This window comes from Macaca nemestrina, chromosome 15 (assembly GCF_043159975.1).
Source record: "Macaca nemestrina isolate mMacNem1 chromosome 15, mMacNem.hap1, whole genome shotgun sequence".
NCBI lineage: Eukaryota > Metazoa > Chordata > Mammalia > Primates > Cercopithecidae > Macaca > Macaca nemestrina.
In genome coordinates this window covers 100,763,484-100,785,177 of record NC_092139.1, presented here as the reverse complement: position 1 = coordinate 100,785,177, position 21,694 = coordinate 100,763,484, and the positions used below count along the sequence as shown (strand labels likewise).

General features: G+C 44.0%; 1 long non-coding RNA gene across 1 annotated transcript; it reads right to left on the bottom strand.

Annotated features, from left to right (window-relative positions):
- Nucleotides 1-903: 903 nt before the first annotated feature.
- LOC112428916 (uncharacterized) lies at nucleotides 904-8,341 on the bottom strand. The gene is made up of 4 exons (XR_003020989.2): nucleotides 8,244-8,341; nucleotides 7,636-7,766; nucleotides 6,228-6,462; nucleotides 904-990 (listed from the first exon to the last, which is right to left on the bottom strand). It is a non-coding gene; the product is annotated as an uncharacterized lncRNA (long non-coding RNA).
- Nucleotides 8,342-21,694: the final 13,353 nt, after the last annotated feature.

The window sequence follows — 21,694 nt, the reverse complement described above, 5'->3', positions numbered from 1 at the left end:
GTCTTCAAGACCCCCTAAGCTGTTCAAACAGATTAAGCTCCCTTAGAACCCTTACATGTTAAAAAAAAAAAAAAAAGTTACTAATGTGAGAGAAATACTTACAATATCTATGACTCAGGGTAGCATAGGTGTTGTTTGTCCAGTATCCTTTTCTCTGAGGATCTACACCAGGGTGTGTTAGCAACTCAATGCCATCCTCCCGTCTATGCTCTTCCATGTATCAAAGCGGCCGGAAACCTGTGATTGTGAGCCACATATCCCAGAATCTCTGAAAACTAGGGTCTGCCAGTGTGAGGAATTTACACAAGTTTTGCAAGACCAGAATTAGATAGGTAAGTAGGAAGGGTAACTAGGTCGCTAGATGATTGATTGAGAGACAGAGAATCACCGCTCCTTCGGAAACAGCAAGAAGATATAATGAACTTCAGTAGACGTGAGACTTTGAGAGGCCTCTAGGCATTTTCCTGTGACTCACCCACCACAGTACTGAAGATACCTGCCACTGCCAGCAGTTTCCTAGGGCCCTTCACCTTCCTGTTGCCTTGAAAACAAGCAGCATACGAAGATTAGTTGTGACCTCTCTTATTTCCCCCTGCCCCTGACTGTCGTTTTAGAAGCATCTAATGCTCTGTTTTGAATCCCGTGCTACTTGTAAAACATGGAGTAGGCTCTATTTTCCTAAGCTCTGACTGACATAGGAATCTCCGCCTCCTCTCAACAACTAACTCCATCCCCACTTTATGAAAACCTCACAGCGTGCTAAAAATCATGTTCCCTTTTGTTTCCACCCAGAGCATGAGGCTATCTGGCCAGTCAGTGATTGGCCCAGAAATAATCATTGAAACCAATCAGGGAAAGGCAAAAGAGTACCTTAAGGGTTGATCTTAGGGGGCTGGAAAACAACAAATCTCCCCTCCTCTTGCAAAATGGCCTGTTAAGGATGGAGGGTTAGGAGTGCCAGTCGCCATCGACCTGCTACAGTAAGAGCTCCTGCGGGAGACGAAGGTGGATGGATCTGAAATATGAAGAGAAAGACGTTGTCCTGCCATTGTTTAAATCCCTAGGTCCACCCTCGTCAATGTCCACCTTTGCCTGTGATCTGGAATATAAGATTGTTTTTTGGGTGCTGTCCTAGGACACCTAGTGTATTAGTTTTCTAGGGATGCCATAACAAAATACCACAGACTGCATGACTTAAACAACAGAATTTTGTTCACTCACAGTTCTAGAGACTGGAAGTCCATGATGGAGGTGTCAGTAGGTTTGGTTTCTCTTGAGGCCTCTCTTTATGGCTTACAGATGGTCACTTTCATGCTGTGTTATCACATGGCCTTTTCTCTATAGGTGCATCCCTGGTATCTCTTTTTTTTTGAGAAGGAGTCTCGCTCTGTTGCCAGGCTGGAGTGCAGTGACGCGATCTCGGCTCACTGCAGCCTCTGCCTCCTGGTTCAAGCAATTCTCCTGCCTCAGTGTCCTGAGTCGCTGGGACTACAGGTGTGTGCCACTATGCCCAGCTAGTTTTTTTTGTATTTTTAGTAGAGACGGGGTTTCACCATGTTGGCCAGGATGGTCTCAATCTCCTGACCTCGTGATCCGTCCGCCTTGACCTCCCAAAGTACTGGGATTATAGGCATGAGCCACCGTGCCTGGCCTCTTCTCTTCTTTAGAGGGACACCAGTCATATTGAATTAGGGCCTCTCCTTCATGGCCTTGTACATACTTTTTTTTCTTTGAGAGGGAGTCTCACTCTATCGCCCAGGCAGGAGCGAAGGAGAATGGGTTTCACCATCTTGGCCGGGCTGGTCTTGAACTCCTGACCTCGTGATTCACCCTCCTCGTTCTCCCAAAGTGCTGGGATTACAGGCATGAGCCACCATGCCCAGCCTGGCTTTGTAGATTCTTAGTAGGAAAATTCCTATCCCCCACTTCTCATGTCTCCGTATGCTAGGACTGCAACTGGAATATTTTGGGGCTCTTTAAAGGCTCTATCTCCAAATATGGTCACATTGGGGGTTCAGAGCTTCAACATGTTAATTTGGGTGGGTGGGGGGCACAATTTAGTTCATAACACCTACTATCCCACAGATTTAAACGACACACACCAAACATTCATCTGTATCTCCCTCAGTTCTGAACTAGGTAGGAAATGAAAAGAACAGTTTTCAGAACACCAAGGCCCTTCACATAGACCAAGGTAAGGCATATGAATTTAATTCCAAATACAATAAGAAAATTTCAGAGTTTAAGCAGAAAAGTAACGCAGTCTGATTTGTAATACTCTGGCCATTGTGTAGAACACCTATTTTAAATTACTAAGTCTTTTTTCAAGCCTATGTGACAAGGTTCTGTTCTAAGTGCCTTAAAATGCTACATGTTGTCCTCACTACCACTCTATGAGATTACTATCCTCATTTTGCAGATAAGGAAACTATGATTATTCTCCTCGTTTTGCAGATAAAGAAACGATGATTCAGGCAAGTGAAGTTACCTCCCTAAGGTCACAGAACTAGTATCTGCCAATGCCAGAGTTCACACCCGCTATGTTTAACTCAGTTAAATGCGAACATGGCATAGAAACACATTTATGCAGTTGCTTCAAAAGTAACGAAGATACACTAGAAACTATTATTTGTCTCTGGATGATGAGTTTTTTTTAGGTTTGATAATGCAGTGTGAAGAAGTAGCAAATAGAAGTTAAGAGCTTGTGTTGTGGAATTTATAGATAATAATAACAACACATGGGCATAAGCACGACTATTTTCCAGGCACTATTCTGAGTGTTTCATGGTGTGAGCTCCTTGAATTCTCAGAAGAGATCTGCCTACCCTGGAAAGTCCATTCTTTTTCTTCTAATGAGCCTTGCTGGAATAAGTTATGTTGTCCTAACAAGACAGGATAGAAATACTACTGCTACCAATTATATTAATACGAGCTATTAGCTATGAGAGAGCAGGTACTATGATAAGCATTTAGCCTGTATTAGCTAATTTAATCCTTGCAACAGCCCATTGTCACTATTAAGATCCCCAGTTTTCAGAAGAGGAACTGAGGCAGAGGGCTATATGGCTTGCCCAAAGACATAAAGTTAGTAAGTTATACAAGAAGATTTTGAACGAGAGTGTGGTTCTAATGTCTAAGCACACTTCAGTCTACTGGGAGTCCTTATTCTCTGTAACAGTTGAACCAACTGAGGCATAGGGAGATTAAGTAACTTGTCCAAATGAGCAACTCATAGAACTAGCTGTGTGACTCTGGGCAAGTCACTTAAGCTCTCTTGATCTTGGGCTCATTAGTTGTAGAATGAGTAAGTGATACTAGGCATACAATAAGTTTGGGTGATAATTAAATGACAGGCTGGGTGCAGTGGCTCACACCTGTAATCCCAGCACGTTGGGAGGTCAAGGCGGGCAGATCACCTGAGGTTGGGAGTTCGAGACCAGCCTGACCAACATGGAAAAACCCCGTCCCTACTAAAAATACAAAATTAGTCGGGTGTGGTGGCACATGCCTGTAATCCTAGCTACTCAGGAGGCTGAGGCAGTAGAATCACTTGAACCTGGGAGGCAGAAGTTGTGGTGGGCTGAGATCACGCCATTGCACTCCAGCCTGGGCAACAAGAGTAAAACTCCATCTCAAAATAATAATAATAATAAAGTGACATAAATATACATAAAGTTCTAGGCTTACTTCCTGCCATACAGTTGGTGCTCAAAATAGTTTCTGTTGATAGTTGGAGTCTTAAAATGAGCATATATTCCTTTAAAACCTGCAAAAACAGCAAAACATTTGTATTTTCAGTTGAACCCTAACATGTCATTTCTCTGAGCAATGAGACTTGAATGCATTTAATAGAGCATGACATTCTCTCACTATATCTTCATCTCTCTTGGATTTTTATTTCCTCTGACCAATTTTAACACCTGCCCTCCTGACATGATGATTGATTTTCCCAGCACAGAAGACAGAGACAAAGAGGACTAGGGTTAGGGGTGGTACTTCTCCTGTGGGCTTCTTGTACCAGACTAAAAATAGCTTTTTCACACATCTGTGCTGCTTGCAGGCTTTTGTTTCCTGACCCTCTTCAAAAGGACTCCAGCTTGGTTGCCCCACCTGTTCACCATTTGGACACATTCTCTTTGTGTCCTAACTCTCAGAAGAGCTCACCAAGAGAGCGCATTGACCTCTTTAGACAACAACCCTCCCTACCTCTCTCTATCCTTCCTCACCAGGACTATTTATACATTTTAAACAAGATTTCAGTCTTGAAAAGGGCATTTTCTGGCACTCGCTGTCTATTCACTTATTTCATTCATTTAAGCAGCATGCCCCGAATGCACTTTGTGATATTTGCCCACATGACTTCCACTACTAACAATGCTAATAGTCGCTTCCATCTTGCCAGCACATATGATGTGGCAGATGCTGTGCAATGTGCTCTATATGCATTCTCTCATTTAATCCCCTAAAAACTCTAGGATACAGATACTATTAGTGTCCGCCATAAACAATGGCAGAGAAAACCTGAGACTCAACTCAGTGAAGGTTAAGTAACTCAACTGAGGTTAAGTAACTTCCTTGAAGCCATAGCAAGTGGCACAGACATCCAGTTTTCTCAATTCCACTTTTGTCTCTCTGGTTCAGGCTGCCACCCATCCTCTGGACTAGGTCATCAGCCTCCTAACTGGGCTGCCAGTTCCAGCCTTGACCACCTGCAAACTATTCTCTACACAGGCACGGTAAAGTTTTAAAAACACACGTCAAGCTATTCTCTGGCTTAAGACCCTCCTATGGCTCCTCCCTTCTCTTAGGATCATGTGCGAACTCTTTATATGGCTTTGAACTATCTGGATTACCCTTAGCTCTCCAGGCTTAATTTATTTCCTATATTCTATGTTCCAGCTATATTGGACTTTATTTGTCCCCAGGCCTTCCACCGTCTGTTCCCTCAGCTGTAACACTCTTCCTTGCCTTCCACTCTCATCCCTGGGAGAAAATAAAGGCATCTCTCTTGCTTCCCTGCCTCATAATTTCTGCAAAAGCACATAAATTCCTCAGTAATTTCATGCATTTATAAGGTTTCTATTACGTCATTTATTTCATCTCAAACCCCTACAGATGAGGGAGCTGACCTCAAAGAACCTGCTCAAAATCAGAGTTCTAGCAAGAGGCAGAGTTGGGATGCAAATGCATATGTCTCTCTGACTCCATATACTGTGATCTTTCCTCTGATCTTTGTTGCCATGACGTTTTTTGAGGCTATAAACAACAGTAGGTAAATGAGTCTGGAGGCGGGGGGAATTGTCAATGAGGCTGAAATTAATCCAATCAGTGAGGGGAAAGGAATCTTAGCCTATGCCTTTGGGGGTGGAAAGGTCAGGAGTTGGGTTCCAGCTGGAGACTGGCTTTCTGCTTTCCAAATTAGGGTCTTTTCCTTGCCTACCTTTGTGTGGCTACAATCATAGAAGCTGGTTTAGTAACGCCCTTGGTAAAGCCCAGCAAGATGATACATCCTTAGCAAAAAGGGTAGCTGGGGCCGGTCCTATGGAGTCAGAGGCTCACAAGGGTCACTTGCAGGAGAGCAGAAAGGAAATCCACCAAGGAAGCAGCGACCCTGAGAAACGAAGGTTCCAGAAATGGGCTTCAGAGGATTCTTACCACCTCTCCCCCATCTATCCTCAACCCAGCCCTCATCCGTTCACTTGGGGAAATTAGGGAGGTTTGATAATAACTACAACCAGCTCTTCCTAATTAATCGTCAGGTCTTAAAAGTCACTAGTGCCTAGTGGTACGATAAAAGGCTTAGCATCTTTTATCTGTCTTGGGCCCCACCCAGTTTAGCATTCTTTAAATCATGCTAACACACATCATACAGCTTGATCTTTACATAAGCCTCCTAAAAGCACAGCGTTTTTGTTTACCTCTGCCTCACATGGAATTTTCCCCTTTGTTGTTTTTATTATCTAAGCAATACATATTTATTATGAAAGAAATAGGCCAACAGAAAAACAATGACTCAAACCACCACCAGCTTGGCATTGTGACTGATGACCAAATCTGCCACTGTAGCAGAATGCCAAAAACCTCCTGCCAGATGGTAAACAACTTGAGTAGAAGAACCATGTCTGCAGCCGTGCATGGTAGGAAGGCACGGATTGGGGAGTAGCCCCAGTTTGGACTTGGACTTGGAACCAAGTTCCGCGCTGTGCAAACTGTGCAGAAATTCTTACTCAGACTGTTGGAACAATAAGGACATCTGTTGGCCCACATAGCAGGAAGCTTCAGGATTGGCTTTATCCAGTGGTCTCTGTGATTCGCCTGGCCATTCCCACCCCTGCACCAGTGTCATGCACAAGCTTATTGTGAGGTGGCTGCAGCATCCCCAGACCTCAAATCCACACACAGCAATGTCAAAGGATCAAACTGTCTCCTGCTGATGCTTTCTCCAGAGAGACAGGCCAATATCTGCAGAAGCCCCAAAAACATTCCCCTTGCACCTTTTTTACTCAAATGTATGCTCATTTCTGATCTAATCCCTACAGCTGGCAGGATGCTCTGCACTAATTGGCTTAGGCCTGAATCCTCCCATCGGAAATGGAGATGTGATTTCTGTGACTAGCTCACATTAATCAGGCCCCACCCGTGCAGATGGTGTGGGGTAGACATTGCAAAGTCAATAGCAATTGTCTGGCCTTGAACAGGTTATTTAACTCCTCTGAGCATCAATGTCCCCACTTAGAAAATGGGAGTAGTCAGACAGTTTTGGTGGTGGACAGTATCTGAGATAATTTATGTGAAATGAAAACATTTGATGCTGAACACTTAGAGGATGAGTAAGTGTGTTAGTTCACTTTGCATTGCCATAAAGGATTCCCTGAGACCAGGTAATTTACAGAGAACAGAGGTTTATTTTGCTCACGGTTCTACAGACTATGCAAGAAGCATGCTGCTGGCATCTGCTTCTGGTGAGGGCCTCAGGAATCTCACCATTATGGCAGAAGATGCAGGTGGAGCAGGTGGTGTCACATGGCAAGAGCGGGAGCAAGAAGGAGAGGAGGAGATGCCAGTCTCCTTTAAGGAACCAGATCTCCAGTGAGCTCATTATTGCAGGGAGGACACTAAGCCATTCTTGAGAGATCTGCCCACAGGATTCAAACACCTCCCGCTCCCACTAGGCCCCACGTCCAACATTGGAGATCACATTTCAACATGAGATTTGGAGGTGGCAAACATTGAAACTATATCCATAAGTGAATAAATGTTTGATAAAATCCATTAATTAATTATATTTCCTTCAGGTAGCAATAAGCAAATAGAGGTACATTCCCTCATCGCCTTCTGGCTGGACCTTTTGGCAGGGGATGACTTAGGAAAGTCCTTGAATCAGGCATGGTGGTGCATTCCTATAGTCCCAGCTAGTCAGGAGGCTGAGGCAGGAGAATCATTTGAGCCCAGGAGTTCCAGGCTGCAGTGTGCCATGATCATTCCAATGAATAGCCACTGCACTCCTGCCTGGACAACAGAGCCAGATCCTGTCTGTTAACTTTTTTTTTAATTTAAAAAAGAAAGAAAGTCCTTAAAACAGAGTTAAGCATGTCAAAAGTTTGCCAGAGAAAACCCCAACTTTAGCAACTAAACCTGACTTGTTAGATGGTGGAGGGATGGGGTTCTGTGTTGAGACTTCCTGGGTTTGAATCCAGAACTTTCAACTTACTGGCCAGGTGACCTTTGAAATGTGACCTCCTCTCCTCAAGCCTCAGTTTTCTCCTCTGTGAAATGGGTCAATAAAAGGCAACCTTCATTTAACACAATCTATTGGACAGACATTCTTTTAAACATTTCACAGGTAGAATCTTATTAAATCCTTCCCACAACCTCATCAGCTTGGCATTTTTATTACCTCATTATAAAGATAAGAAAACTGGGTCATGGGGAGGTTAAGCTATTTGCCTAAATGTGGAGCCAGGACCTTAACACAAATAATCTAGCTTCAGAGCATGCATTCATAATAATTAAATTCTACTGCCTCTCGGTAATAATAGTAGACACCTCAGGGGCTTTTTGTGGTGATAAATGACATAATACATACGCAATGCTCAGGAGGCTCAGCGGCAGTAGTATAATTGCTAATAATAATATCAGTAATTATTATTATTACTATGTGGAGGTAAATGATATTTCCACATAAGCTCAAAACTTCCACCCCATTGTGAGAAAAATCTTCGCCATAGATTTGATGTACTTACATGATTCTACTAGTTCCCCTGTTCCCAAAGAAAAAGTTCAGCTTTCCCCTGATCCATCCCCCAACCCCCATCCTTCCTGCCCCACTGTGCACAGGGATGAGCCTGCTCACCCAGGTCTCTGTGCCTCTGCTCGTGTCATTACTTGTGGTGGTGGAACAACAGCTCTCTTCCCACCATGCTCACTGGCAAACTCCGTTTCCTTCTGCAGAAAAACCATTCATTCTTCTACGCCCTGGGGCCACTGGGGAGAGCGCTCCACTAACTTGAGCTGTAGTCACTTTCAGTTGCACACCTCTGTCTCCCTCGTGGTGCTGGGATGGAGCACTATGTCTAGCCATTTTTCTTTCTCCAGTGCTTGATAGAAAGCTGGCATAGAATATAAACTCAGTGAATGTTTGTTGAATGAATCACGGACTCACAATTAGGATAAGTACCTACTGAGTACTGAGTGTATATCAGGAAGCACCCTAGGTACCTTATGTGCTGCATTACAGTTACGGTTACAAGTGGCACACGTGTATTTAGATGAAAGTAGAGGAAATCTATAGAACCACAGAACCTGATTTGTGGTTATACAGCATTTGCTTTATAAATATATAATGTAGTACATTTTAATTCAGTCTTCCGTTTGTTTTATTCATTTTCTGTATGCATGATGTCTCAAATTTTGCTTATTTTAATTCATTTTTCAAGCTTCAAACTAAAAAGTTGATGACAAAAAAAAAAAAAAATCCCAAAGAGGAAATCATAAAATTAACTAAAGCCTTTAAAAATATTTATTTATTTTAGAGACAGCGTCTTGCTCTGGGGTAGAGTGGCAAAATCATAACTCACTGTAGCCTCAACCTCCTGGGCTCAAGTGATCCTTCCTTCTCAGCCTCCCTAGTAGCTAGGTCAACTGGTATGTGCCACTGTGCCCAGCTCATTTTTAAAACTTTTTTTTTGTAGAGACAGGGTATTGCTTTGTTGCCCAGGCTAGTCTCAAACTACCAGCCTCAAGTGATTCTCCTGTTTCAGTCTCCTAACGTGTTGGAATTACAGGCGTGAGCCACTGCGCCTGACTGAATGTAGCCTTTTAAATGATCTTTTTTGTTGTTGTTGTTGTTGTTGTTGTTGAGACAAAGTCTCGCTCTGTAACCCTGGCTGGAGTGCAGTGGTGCGAACGTGGGTCTGTGCAGCCTCGACCTCCTGAGCTCCAGCAGGTCTCCTGCCTCAGCCCCCCAAGTGGCTGGGATTATAGGCGCATGCCACCACTCCCAGCTAATTTTTGTAGAGATGGGGTTTTGCCACGTTGCCCAGGCTGCTTCCAAACTCCTGAGCTCAAGCAATCTGCCTGCCTCGGCCTCCCAAAGGGCTGGGATGACAGGCATGAGCCATTGCGCCCAGTGTGATATTTGGAAATATTAAAATACATCATTAAACCTTAACATTTGTTTTAATTGTAGCTTAAAATGCAAATGCCATGAATACATGTTTTTTAAATGTTTGAAAGACATTTTGGAAGTGCTGACTGTGGTGAATCTGAGAGAGAGAGTGTCATTGAAATAGGACCTGAACTCTTCAGTAACGATTTAGTCTCTTACTCTTTTGCATTAGAACTGTTTTCAGTTCAGTGGCTCCCATCGCCACATATGAACGGTTTTTCTCTTAAGTATGGGGAAACTTTGGGATAAAAACCAACCCTGAATTATTCTTGCTGTCTGGGAAAAACTACATGGACATTAAAATGTTAGATCGTCTGAAGAAAGTAAATTCTGATCTCTCTAATCATTTCTTACTGACCTCTTTCTCAATAAAACTTTACTGACATGGGAAAAATCTATTTGGTTGGTGCAAAAGTAACTGTGGTTTTTGCTATTTAAAAGTAATGGCATGGCTGGGCGTGGTGGCTCACACCTGTAATCCCAGCACTTTGGGAGGCCGAGGTGGGTGGATCACTTGAGTTCAGGAGTTCAAGACCAGCCTGGGCAACATGGTGAAATCCTGTTTCTACTAATAATACAAAAATTAGCTGGGCGTGGTGGCACATGCCTGTAATCCCAGCTACTCTGGAGGCTGAGGCAGGAGAATCTCTTGAACCCGGGAGGCGGAGGTTGCAGTGAGCCGAGATCACACCACTGTACTCCAGCCTGGGCGACACAGCAAGATTCCGTCTCAAAAAAAAAAAAAAAAAAAAAAAAAAAAAAAAAAAAGGAATGGCGAAAACTGCAATTACTTTTGTACCGACCTAATGGTAACAGAATTGAATTTCCAGCTGAAGCTCACTCCCATCTGAATTCTTGTGAACCGTTCCTCATTCTGAGCTACTTTTCCAGATCATTCATTCAGGGCTTAGCAAAGGAGTTTGTGTTGTTGGTCAGCTTTTGGTTTTGTCCACATTTTCTACTCATACTCTCACCTGCTGGAAAGTGAGTTCCTGAAGCAACCCTGTCTTTTTCACTTCTGTATCCCCAGCCATTTCCCAGATCCCTGGACAGCAGTGTCCGATCAGTGGGTGATGATTGAACCTGACTCAATGAAGCAATGGCTGCCATAGGCCAGGTCGGAATTCCTTTCTCCACCATTAACAGCTCCCATTATTTAGGGCCTGAGAGTGAGTTTGGGGAGCTGCTTGGACAAACCAAAAGAAAGCCGGGGCCAGAAAGAAATGCAGACATCATCTGGGCTTACATTTTCCTCTTGCAACTGAGAAAAGGGAGACTCTCAGCAGGTAAGGGCATCATTCATTTGACGTGCCTGGTAAGCAATGAAGTTGAGACTAACCCTCGTGCCACTTGGCTTCCAGCCCAGGTTCCTTCCCCTTTGTCACCAGACTTTCCTGCTCCAAGGGATGTATGCCACACCTTTTATACTGGCACAGAACATTTCCAAGCTGTGAAGCATCGTGCCATCTCCACGAAGAGAAGCCTGCTCCCAGCCTGTCTTAGGAGAGCTCATGTTTCACTTACAGCTCTTGGCAATAAACAACTCAGGCGCAACGGGATGTTTCTTACAAGGAGCAGCCGTGCAGTGATTGCTCCACTCTGAGGGTCTGACTCAGCCCTTGCTCAGCTTCTGGGCTTATTTTAGCCCCATGTTTCTGGAGGAGGAAACGAGAACACGATCAAGGATGCCGTGGGAAGAGCCTGGGGCCCTCCAGTTCTCTCGGGGAGCCTCGGGAAGCTCCTCGCAGTTCCAGCTGCTGTAGAAATTCACAGCCAAGGGCTCCTACAGAATTGGGCTGTCAGCCTGACCAGCGTGGGGGGTGCGCCCCGCTGTAAGAAAGCCTGCCATTTGGAAATGAGAATTCGAGCAAAAGGACACATTTGAGGTTGATTATTGACCTGGCAAAGAGTTTCTTTCCTTTCTTTACTAAATGTGGGATAGTAGAAAGAACAAGTCTAGGTCGGGTGCGGTGGCTCATGCCTGCAATCCCAGCACTTTCGGAGGCCAAGGCGGGTGGGTCACGAGGTCAGGAGTTCGAGACCAGCCTGGCCAACATGGTGAAACCCCGTCTCTACTAAAAATACAAAAAAAACAAAAATAGCTGGGCATGGTGGCACACGCCTGTAATCCCAGCTACTTGGGAGGCTGAGGCAGGAGAATCGCTTGAACCTGGGAGGCAGAGGTTGTGGTGAGCAGAGATCGCGCCACTGCACTCCAGCCTGGGTGACAGAGCGAGACTTCATCAAAAAAAGAAAGAAAGAAAGAAGAAGTCTATTGAAGTCCCAGCTTCTATTTATGAGCCGTGAAAACATGGGCTTGAGATTCACCTTTCTGAGGCTGGGAGCTGTAGGGAAGGAGCCTTGGGCTGGGTCTTGAAAGACAAGGGAGGGAGGCAGAAAGGGAGTTATAGGGAGAAGAAGGGGTCTCTGCAAATGCCTGGAGATATGAAAATGCATAACATATTCAGAGAATTGTCTGGAATGGCCTCAGCCAAGTCAGACAGGGAAGATAGATGGGATCGGTGGCAGCCTCCGCAGTCTTCCTATAGCACCCCTTGCATATTTCTGCTCACACAGTTGTGCTTAAATCACCCCCTTACCCGAAGGCTTTCCCTGTTCTCTCCAGCTACCAATTCTTCCCATTGTCACTCGCATGTGCCCCATCTCTCCTATGGAGCATTTCTTGCTGGCCTAGGCCACAGGGTCCCCTCCACAGGCCTCTATCAGCATTTACCATCAGTGCAGCTCATTTAGCCCCTAGCCCTTGCTCTGTGTGACTAGTGATACTTTCATCTCCAACAGAAACGTAAATCATTCATGTAGGAGCTTTCTTATCCTATCTGTCTTTACTCTCGCTCTGTGTTGATTTTCTACTGCTAGGTAACAAATAATGGCAAACTTAGAGGTCCAAAGAAACTCCCACTTATTAGCTCACAGTTGTACATAGGTCAGAGGTCCAGCGACGGCATTTCTAGGTTCTCTTTGCAGGGTCTCACAAGGCTGAAATCAAGGTGTCAGCCAGCCTGTGTTTCTTTTTGGATACTCTGGGAAAAAAAAAAAAAAAATCCATTTCTGTATTAGTCTGTTTTCACGCTGCTGATAAAGACACACCCGAGACTGGGTAATTTAGAAAGAAAAAGAGGTTTAATGGACTCACAGTTCCATGTGGCTGGGGAAGCTTCACAATCATGGCAAAAGGTGAAAGGCACATCTTACGTGGTGGCAGACAAGAGAGAAGTGAAAGCCAGGTGAAAAGGGTTTCCCTTTATAAAACCATCAGATCTCGTGAGACATATTCACTACCACGAGAACAGAAAATGCCCCCATGATTCAGTTATCTCCTCTTACAACACGTGGGAATCATGGGAGCTACAATTCATGATGAGTTTTGGGTGGGGACACAGCCAAACGATATCAACTTCCAAAGTCATTAAAGTTGTTGGCCAAAATCAGCTCCTTGAGGTTGTAGACTGAGGTACCTGTTTCCTTATCAGGGGCTTCTCTTACCTCCTATAGGACACCCACATTCCTTGCCACATGGTCCTCATGGATAGCTTGCCACATGGTTGTTACTTCTTCCAGCCCGGCAAGAGCATAGCTCTGACTCCTTCCTCAGTGACCAACCTGAGAAACACTTCTGCTTTTAAAGAACTCATTTGGTCACTGTCAAATGCTCCATAGGAGAGATGGGGCACATGTGAGGTCAAGTGCACCTGAATGATCTCCCTTTTTTTTTTTTTTTTTTTTTTTTGAGATGGAGTCTCACTCTGTTGCTCAGGCTGGAGTGCAGTGGTGTGATCTCGGCTCACTGCAAGCTCCACCTCCTGGGTTCACGCCATTCTCCTGCCTCAGCCTCCCGAGTAGCTGGGACTACAGGTGCCCGCCACCATGCCCGGCTAATTTTTTGTATTTTTAGTGGAGACAGGGTTTCACCACATTAGCCGGGAAGGTCTCGATCTCCTGACCTCATGATCCACCCGCCTCGGCCTCCCAAAGTGCTGGGACTACAGGCATGAGCCACCGTGCCCAGCCGAATGATCTCCCTTTTTAAAGTGAATGTGTCATTTCACATAACTTAATCACAGGAATAATATCCCTCATGTTCACAGACCCAGGGATTATGTAGGGCTTATACACCGGGGGCAGAGGGGGGATCCTAGGGGACGTCCAAAAATTCTGCATACCACATCCTCCAAGATCCTTTCTATGAAGGAAGAAGTTTTTTCTTTTGGGGTCTGTTTCTGACTCTCCCTTGTTATCCAGGAAATGGGCAGATTTCAACCCAGACACAGTGAGAAATGGAGCCAGATTTCCTCTCCTAAGAGATTGCAAGGTGTGGAAAGGGCTGGGAGTGCAGGCTCGTAGAAAGGGAATCGGGGTGCCAGGTGCAGTGGCTCATGCCTGTAATCCCAGCACTTTGGAAAGCCGAGGCGGATGGATCACCTGAGGTCAGGAGTTCAAGATTAGCCTGCCCAACATGGCGAAACCTGGTCTCGACTAAAAATACAAAAAAGTAGCCAGGCATGGTGGCGGGGCACCTGTGATCCCAGCTACTCAACAGGCTGAGGCAGAAGAATCACTTGAACCCGGGAGGCAGAGGTTGTGGTGAGCCAAGATCGTGTCACTGTACTCCAGCCCGGGCAACAAGATTGAAACTCCGTCGAAAGAAAGAGAGAAAAGAGAGAAAAGAGAGAAAGAGAGAAAGAGAGAAGGAGAGAAAGAGAGAGAGAGAGAGAGAGAAAGAAAGAAAGAAAGAAAGAAAGAAAGAAAGGAAGGAAGGAAGGAAGGAAGGAAGGAAGGAAGGAAGGAAGGAAGGAGGGAGGGAGGGAAAGAAAAGAGAGAGAGAGAAAGAAAGAAAGAAAGAAAGGAAGGAAGGAAGGAAGGAAGGAGGGAGGGAGGGAAAGAAAAGAGAGAGAGAGAAAGAAAGAAAGAAAGAAACAAACAAACAGAAGGGAGGGAGGGAGGGAAGGAAGGAAGGAAAAGGGAAGTGAAGGGAAAGAAGGAAGGAACAAAGGAAGAAAGGAAGAGAGAGAGAAAGAGAAAGAAAGAAAAAGAGAAAGAAAGAAAGAACAAAAGAAAGAAAGAAGAAAGAAAAGAAAGAAAGGAAGAAAGAAAGAAAGAAAGAAAGAAAGAAAGAAAGAAAGAAAGAAAGAAAGAAAGAAAGAAAGAAAGAAAGAAAACAAGCAGGCAGGCAGGGAGGGAGGGAGGGAAGGAAGGAAGGAAGGAAGGAAGGAAGGAAGGAAGGAAGGAAGGAAGGAAAGAAAGAGAGAATGGGGGCCAGGCGTGGTGACTTATACCTGTAATCCCAGCACTTTGGGAGGCTGAGGCTGACAGGTCATGAGGTCAAGAGATCGAGACCATCCTGGCCAACATGGTGAAACCTCATCTCTACTAAAAATACAAAAAAGTTAGTTTGGCGTGGTAGCATGTGCCTGTAGTCTAAGCTACTCAGGAGGCTGAGGCAGGAGAATCGCTTGAATCCGGGAGGCAGAGGTTGCAGTCAGTTGAGATTGCACCACTGCATTCCAGCCCGGTGACAGAATGAGACTCTGTCTCAAAAAAAAAAAAAAAAAGAAAGAAAGAAAAGAAAAGAAAAAAGAGAGAGAGAGAAAGGGATTGGGCCTATGAACATCAGGACTGGAGAAAGAGGAAGGAACTGAAACAGCTTACGGCTGAGGGGATGGGCATATGAGAGAGGCGAGGCTTCAGGCCACTGCATGAATGGGAAATGGAGAGAAAGAGGCAGGAAAGAATCACAGACTTCATTTCAGGTAACCATTTGGTAGGAGAAAGAATAAGAAAGGAAATTGAAAGGAATTTTTAAAAAAGATTTTAAAAGCACTGCTTTCAGTTATAAATTGCATCCTTTGGGACATGCTTTGAAAGGAACCTACAACATAAATTTGTTTTGAATAATGTTGGCTGCTGCGCTGTCTTTCCTTGAATGTGACATTGTGCAGGGACTGAGCCTGGTGACATATCTTCCTATTGCACATGTAGGTACCTTATCTGCCTGGTTAGGCTACAAGCAGGGTTGCCCTATAACGTCAACTGAAACACCAAGCAGCAAGTTAAAAGAGAAGCATTGATTTTTATAGAAATGTGTGCCGTCTAACATCGTGAGACATCTACCTCATTGATTAAACACAATACATAGAATCTCATTCCCAAAGACCCATGCCAATGCCAGACATCTGGGAATCGTGTCTGAGAGTCATTCAAGGTCAGAAACTGGGTCTTGATCATATCTATTTTTCCTAGTTCCTAGCACAGCATAGATACATGAGAAAATGTGTCTTGCAATCGAACCTATTTCATTAATAAATCTAATAGCTAACATGTATAGATTACTTACAGAATTTCAGATAACATCCTAAGATATTATTATTTTCTCTGTTTTGATTATGAAAACTGAGACACAGAGAGGTCAAGTGACCTGTTCAAGTTCACACAGCTGATAAATGCTAAAGCCAGAAATTTAATATAAGGATTTAGGTCTTTAGTCCATGCACCAGCCATAAGCTATGAACCTCTAGTAAGGAATGGTGAGGATTATATAGTGCAGGTCTTCTACCTCCAAAGGCGAAATAAGACCACGAGTGGATGTGAAAGAAGTTAACGCAGGCCAGGCACGGTGGCTCATACCTGTAATCCCAGCACTTTGGGAGGCCGAGGCGGGCAGATCACCTGAGGTCAGGAGTTTGAGACCAGCCTGACCAACATGGAGAAACTCCGTCTCAACTAAAAATAAAAAATTAGCTGGGTGTGGTAGCGCATATCTGTAAACCCAGCTACTCAGGAGGCTGAGGCAGGAGAATTGCTTGAACCTGGGAGTCCGCCTCCCAGGTGGCAGTAAGCCGAGATCGTACCATTGCACTCCAGTCTGGGCAAAAAGAGTGAAACTCCGTCTCAAAAAAAAAAAAGAAGTTAATGCAGAAGCTCCCTTGGCACCACGTATTTTCTAGAAGCACTGGAGAACAAGATGCAGTCTCTAAGCTCTTGCTACTAAATGGTGGTGGTGAACCAGCAGCATTGGATTGCCAGGGAGCTAATTAAAAATACAGAATGAATGAATCTGCACCTAATGAATCATTCTGCATCTAATGAATCAAACTCTGCTTTTTGACAAGATCACCAGGTAATACATGTACACATTAAACTTGAGTAGCACCACTCTAAAAATATTACCTAGACCAGTGCTGTTTTACTTTTTTTTTTTTTTTGAGATGGAATCTCGTTCTGTCACCTAGGCTGGAGTGCAGTGGCACAATCTCTTGGCTCACTGTAACCTCCGCCTCCTAGGTTCAACTGATTCTCAACAGCCTCCCGAGTAGCTGGGGTTACAGGCATGCACCACCATGCCTGGCTAATTTTTTTTATTTTTTATTTTTTTAGTAGAGATGGGGTTTTGCCATGTTGGCCAGGCTGGTCTCGAACTCCTGACCTCAGGTGATCCACCTGCCTCAGCCTCCCAAAGTGCTGGGATGACAGGTGTGAACCACTGCACCCAGCCAAACTTAGATTTAAATAGCCTCATGTGTCTAGTGGCTACCATTTTAAACACTACAGGTTCTAGATTTATTGTTCCCCTGTGTTTATTTCTCTGTGATCCAAAAATCTCTATAAAGTTTTATTAAGAGCCCAGTCTTGAAACAGCTGTTATGGAAATGCAGTGGAGGATTTTGTGGTCTCTTCCTGACTCAGGTCAGAGTGTCATAGGAAGCGTGAAATCACAGCACTGAAGGCATTTCATGATCTGGCCAATCCTGTTCCCTGCCTGGCACACCTATGCACCTCTTCAACAACCTGTGCATTTTCCTATGCTCACATATTTAGTGTCATCCTCTGGTTACTCAACTATATTCAATGCCAACTACAAGCTGTCCAAGCCCACAATCAAATCTTATTAGGAAACATAATACAACCTTCAGGATGCCCTCAGTCATAAGTAAGAGGAAAGAAATATTCACCGGGAACACGCCTTGCCCACCATCTTATTTTCAATTAGCATCCTCGCTGGGCACGGCGGCTCAAGCCTGTAACCCCAGCACTTTGGGAGGCCGAGGTGGGCAGATCACCTGAGGTGGGGAGTTCGAGACCAGCCTGCCCAACATGGGGAAACCCTATCTCTACTAAAAATACAAAATTAACTGGGCATGGTGGCGCATGTCTGTAATCTCAGCTACTTGGGAGGCTGAGGCAGGAGAATGGCTTAAATCCGGGAGGCCAAGGTTGTGGTGAGCCGAGATCAGGCCCTTGCACTCCAACCTGGGCAACAAGGGTGAAACTCCATCTCAAAAAAATTAATTAATTAATTAACTTAGCATCTTCCTCTTCCACACGCCATAGCTATTTTCCATGCCTTATTTTGCTCTGTACCATTTCACACGTATTCAGAAGGATAGAAAACCTTTTTCCTCTACCCTCCTAGGTTCTCTGGCTGGGACCCTGCATATTAGACTGACACAAAATAGATTAAGAGGAGAGAAACAGAGTTTATTAACACATGGGAGAAACCTAATGATGGGTAACTCAAAGGGGTGGTTAGAATTTGTGCTTATGTAGCATCTTAACAAAGAACAATAAATTTGTAGAGAAATGATCAACAAAGGATAACGTTTTAGGCCTCTTAGGCCTCCAAGGTTGGCATCTGTGGGAAGGTAAGCATATGGGGAAACTAATAGCGTGAAGCTTGTTTATTCAGTTCCATCTTGGTACTCACTTTCTGTCCTCTTCACGGCCATGAAACTTCCCTGGAGAAAGTGCGGTGGGGGGTGGGATTTATAACAGTCCTCATTTCTCAGAACTTTCCACTTTCAGTTAAAGAAGGCAAGCTCTAGGAAGGCTTCTTTCTGCATCTATTGAATCACAAATGCCTCCAGCTCAAAGTAAGATTTGCACCAAAGTGGCACATTTTGGGGTAGCATATTTTGATTCCCTCCACATACTGTGTTTTTTATTTTTATGTTTTAAGTTTGTTAATTTAATTTTTGAGACAGGGTCTTGCTCTGTCACCCAGGCTGAAGTGTAGTGGTGTGTGATCATAGCTCACTGCAGCCTCAAGCCTCAAGGGATCCTCCCACCTCAGCCTCCAAAGTAACTGGGTCTACAGTCATGCACCACCATGCCCGGCTAATTTTTTTTTTTCTTTGACTTTTGGTAAAAACAAGGTCTCACCATGTTCCCAGGCTGGTGTCGAACTTCTGAGCTCGAGATCTTCATGTCTTGGAATGGCTAACCTGGGAGGTGGAGCTTGCAGTGAGCCAAGATCGTGCCACTGCACTCCAGCCTGGGCGACTGAGTGAGACTCAGTCTTAAAAAAAAAAAAAGAAAAAAAAAAGAGATCCTCCTGCCTTGGCCTCCCAAAGTGTTGGGATTGCAGGCATAGACCACTGTGCCTGGCTTATATATTTTACTAGCTTATTTGTATGGCCTCATTTCAATAAAAACTTTATGAAGGCAAATGCTAAGTGTTTGACATAGAAAAATGGACATTCCAAGGGTTTCATGTATTCAGTTATATAGTAATGGCTACCATATAATTAAGTTATTGATGTATGCCAGGACCATTCAAAGGACTGGACAAACATATCATTTAATTTCCTCAATAACTCTGAAAGAGTTGTGATATTATACCCGTTATTTTAGATGAAGAAACTGACAATCAGAAAAAGTACAACCACTTTCCTCTTATTTGACCTCAACTGTTAATTCTTTAATTAGCTATAACCATATTAGAAATAATTGGAATAACAAAGATCTCTTAATAGGAGGCACTGGAGCTGATAGTGCTAATATCCAGAGAAAGGGAGCTAATTATCTTGGAAATAGGTGTCTTCAGAGGTTATTAAGATACAGCACTCTGTACTGACTTATGCTTTACTTGGGGAAAAATCAAATTAAACTTGATTGTCTCTTCTGCTGCTCCTTTTCTCCATATTAATAGTTTAATCTGCATCGTGGGTGTTGAATGTGCACCTTACGGCTGTTTATAGCAATTGGTGAAGTACTTAACATTTTGAAGAAATTAACTATCTGGTGAAGAGGACTCCAGAGGACAGAAGGGCAAGATATAGACAGGATGTCTGATAATTCTGCCATTCTGGGGGAAGGAGAATAAATGGAGTTGCTTTCTCCTGGTTCTCCTCCAGGCTTCCTGACCTCTCTCATTTTTTTCTTTTGCTATGGTTTCTTTCTTTGCTAATCCCCTGAATGTACATGTGCCCAGGGTTTATCCTAGGCCATTTCTTCCTCCAGTGCTGTGTTTCCTCCGTGGGCTATCTCATCCATCTTGTGTCTCAGGAGGCAAAGAAAGGGGGCCCAAGTGAGGAGCATAAAAACCCCAAGACATCCAAGGGTGGTACTTAAACACTCACTCCTTCTTTCCTTTTATGTGTGTGTGGAAAATCCTCCAATTCCAGCAGAAGAAGCCTCTGGAGAGTTATTTGGGGGTTCCCCAGTCTTGCCCAGATTAAAACTATAGCCAATCATCTGCAGTAAAAGAACTCAGATTTGAACATATCCGGTCATCAAGTGAATAGACCCAGATACTTTAAAAATGCTCCAGATCCTCCAGAAAACTCTAAAAAGAATGAGTCCAGAAACCCCAGAAGAGTTCCTTGGAGATGCCCTGGCTTAGCCCATCCTCTAAGTCTGGATGAATTGACAAAAATCACAAATGAGTAACTGATGGAGGGCATGTTTCCATTGTTCAAAAAAAAAAAAAAAAAGGAGCCTGGATTGAACCCAACATTACTGAGAGAAGCAGAGCAAAGAGACAGAGAGTGATATGAAGCCTTGATTACATCATTAGGACCCCTGGATCCAGCCATGCTCAAAGCAAAACTATTCTAGGATTTTCCAGTAATATCATTAATATACTTCAAAATCCCTATTGCTATGGTGGCTCTTACAAACCACCATGCCTGGCTGATTTTTCTTTTCTTTCTTTTTTTTTTTTATTTCTTTTTTGTATTTTTTTTAGTAGAGATGGGGTTTCACCATGTTGGCCAGGCTGGTCTCAAACTCCTGACCTCAGGTGATCCACCCACCTCAGCCTCCCAAAGTGCTGGGATTACAGGCGTGAGCCACCATGTCTGGCCAAACCTAGGCAAAATATTGGACTACACTTTCCAGTTGAGTATTCCCCAGGGTTCAGACTGCCCTTGGAATCCAGTAATCTCAGATGCCCTGAGCCTTATCAATAGTGTTATATTCACTTATTGATGGTTTTTTTTTTTTCATCAGACTATGTGCATTACTGAGCAAATACAAAACAGGCCATGGCTTCTGGGAGCACTCAGTCTAAGACTGGGAGTACTTTGTATAGATAGTCTGAAAGAACCTAAAACAGTGCTGAATACATACAATTATTGTATGTATTAAAGGAAGTGCCGTGGATACCTAGCTAGTGTATCAGTTATTTTTTGCTACATAACAACAATCCCACGACTTAGCAGTTTAGAACAATCATAACCTATTAGCTCATGTTTCTGTGGGTTGTCACTTTGACTTGGGATCTCTTGGGCAGTCCTTCTTGGCTCATTCACACAGCTGACAAGTCAGCTGAGAACTTGTTGTTTTAAGAGGGTCTCATTGATATGTCTGACAGTTGGTGTTGGCTATTAGTTGGGGTGATGGAGATGACTGGGCCATATGTCTCCAGTAGATGAACCTAGGCTTACTCCCACAGCAGTTGCCGCTCCAGCCTGGGCAAAGAGTGAGACTTTGTTTCAAAAAACAAACAAACAAAAGAACAAAATAAATGTTGAATGCTAAATAACTAATAATTAGCTTCATCAATGACTTCCATATTTCCTATCTCAACTACTTTGAGAAACTGGTAGTTGAGAAATTGCTGACTTTTTTTTTTTTTTTTTTGAGACGGAGTTTCGCTCTTGTCACCCAGGCTGGAGTACAGTGGCACGATCTCATCTCATTGCAACCCTTGCCTTCGGATTCAAGCAATTCTCCTGCCTCAGCCTCCAGAGTAGCTGGGATTACAGGCATGCACCACCATGCCCAGCT